Genomic DNA, 2,755 nt, shown 5'->3' on the forward strand with positions numbered 1-2,755 from the left:
AAAATAGCAGCCAAACGAAGTCAAAAAGTAAGCGTGAGCACTAGTAAAGTAAATAAAAAGTGAACAAGGAAAAGGAAAATAGGTCTTTCATCTGTTTAGCCTCATTTCATCAGATAGTGATTCAGTTCCTACTGACGAAACCCTATCCAAAGAAAATAAAAAAAAGTGTGGTAAAAAATCTAAGTGTATAGGGTACCGGGAAATAATGAATATCTTAATTACAAGTAATAGTTCGGATGATGAGATAGATATGAGTACAAGACAGATATCTTCGTTGATATATAAGAGAGTTGAGACATATAAAAATAGGAAGATTATGGCTGTGATTATTTGATTGTAAATAGATTTTACTATTAGTAGCTTTGCTAGTGACCTTTTTCTCTTTCGTGTTATGCGTATTAAACCTAAAAGAAATATTTACATAGTATATAAGTATGCATAGATACTAATGTCGTTGATTATCTTTTATATAAATATTGATGTTTTAATGATTAAGTTCTAGAAAATAAGAACACAAATAAGTACTGTGATTGTTTACTTGCAATAATATTTCGGTTAGGTGAGATTTTTTTTTTGTTCTGATAATTTAGCTGTAAGAAATAAGAGAGACATAAATAATATTGTTGATTTTGATATAAATAATACTCATTTTGTTCTCATGCTTATTCATAGTTATAAGGGCTGAACACTGGGTTCATCAAGGCTGATTACTGGATTTTAGAGGCTGACCACTGGCAAAAAGTGCCATATTTTGTTTGAATTTATATATATATTTTATAAAGAGACAGGTTGTTTTTGACATATGTTGTTTAAAAACTATAATAAACAATTAATCCAATCATGTACTACGTTTCATTATCCGACGAATCCTGTAAAAATGCCAGCTTTCCAAACTTCAAAAAGTTGTTATGAGGCTGACCACTGGTGCCATTACCCTATATTGTGGTTCTTTGGTTGTTTGTATATTTGATCCAGTAGTTTTTGTATATAACTAGGTCGGCAAAAGCGCGCATGGCCCAACTTGTGGTAAGTGGTTAACATAGCCTATGGTTGCCTTCAACAACAGCAGCATCGCTAGCGCATTTTCGACCGTACCCCTGACCCTCTCAAAGAGTTCTGGCCACTTTACTCGCCAGAGGAACACTACTTGAGAGCAGCATTATGAAGCTGTAATCATATGAAAGGTTGAGGAACTTTCTCAGATGGGCTACTCCAGATTTGTGCCTCCCGTGCTCTACCCCAATTAATATAAATCAGAAACTACTTCACCAAAATATATGTATATGGAGTTTTACACTTGTTCTATGTGAACTTTTATTTAATACTTGATAGCTATTGAAATGGAATGCGCTTCAAAGCGGTGTCCTTCTTTCTATATGAATACAATATAAGTTAAGTTTTCAGGGGTTGTAATGCTAAAGAAATATTTTTGATGCATCAGGTTTCCTTTACCGCGTGGTAATACCATGACTATTATCGAATCATAAGGGTCTGTCCTTGCCTTACTTCGAGTTACTAGCGTTGTGCTTAAGATGAACTGCTTGTTTTGGTCAAGCGGTTTATCTGCTACGTTGATCGACCGAAAAGACCACGGTTCAAATCCTCATATTTCCAAATCGATTATTATTATTATTATTATTATTTAAATTGCATTCGTTATTTTTTATTTAAATAGCCAGTTCATATTTTTTTTATTATGTCCGTAGAATCGAAAAATATTATTCATATTTTATCAATATGTAATTCGTGTTTAAATATGATTTCCAAAACACACGATTTACTAAAACTACCCAGCTAAGCTCGGTCAGCCAGGTACTGTTTATAACGCAGTCGAAAGATGTCATCAATTATTTTCATTTGATAATTGACACTAATATAATATTTATCACATAGCATTTTCAGGTTTATAAATTATCAAGGATAGTAAAAATAAATACAATAAATTACATAGTACAATTACAGAAAAATTACAGAAAAATAAATTTATTTCGAACAAATAATATAATTGTTTAAGGGATTTAAATTTTTTTCTGCAATATGTTCTTGACTTGCTTTCTTCAAAATGACGTTTTAGATTAAAGAAAATTGCTGGAGGCATAACAGACAGATTTGTTTGTCAGTTTAATTCATTGTTTGTTTTGAAGTTATTTAAGCTTCTCAGTCAGTCAGTCAGCTCAGCCTATTGCAGTCCACTGCTGGACATAGGCCTCCCCAAGTTCACGCCAAACATCCCGGTTTTCCACAATCCTCATCCAGCCTACACCGGCAATCTTTCACAAATCATCGGTCCAACGGGCTGGAGGACGTCCCACACTACGTTTGCCAAGACGCGGTCTCCACTCCAGGACCCGTCTGCTCCAATGACCATCGGTCCGGCGGCACAGATGGCTAGCCCACTGCCACTTTAACTTGCTAATTCTGTGGGCTATGTCGGTTACTTTCGTTCTCTCGCGGGGAGTCTCATTTCTAATCCTATCTTTGAGAGAGACACCAGGCATAGACCGTTCCATTGTACGTTGAGCGACTTTAAACTTGTGGACCAGTACCTTCGTCAGTGTCCACGTCTCGGCTCCGTATGTTAACACGGGCAGGACGCATTGCTCGAAGGCTTTTATCTTCAAGCATTGCGGAATCTTCGAAGTGAAGACTTGACGTAGTCTGCCAAACGCTGCCCAGCCCTGCTTTGCCTGCTTGCTTTCGCTTTTTAATTTAAGCTTCTATGGTATGTCTATTTTACGCACAGTAATAGGAGCGA

General features: G+C 35.9%; 1 long non-coding RNA gene across 1 annotated transcript; it reads left to right on the forward strand.

Annotated features, from left to right (window-relative positions):
* The first annotated feature begins 383 nt into the window (after positions 1 to 383).
* On the forward strand, positions 384 to 841 carry LOC123664760. The gene is made up of 2 exons (XR_006744892.1): positions 384 to 559; positions 673 to 841. It is a non-coding gene; the product is annotated as an uncharacterized LOC123664760 (long non-coding RNA).
* The last annotated feature ends 1,914 nt before the right edge of the window (positions 842 to 2,755 follow it).

The sequence above is a fragment of the Melitaea cinxia genome, chromosome 22 (assembly GCF_905220565.1).
Source record: "Melitaea cinxia chromosome 22, ilMelCinx1.1, whole genome shotgun sequence".
Classification (NCBI taxonomy): domain Eukaryota; kingdom Metazoa; phylum Arthropoda; class Insecta; order Lepidoptera; family Nymphalidae; genus Melitaea; species Melitaea cinxia.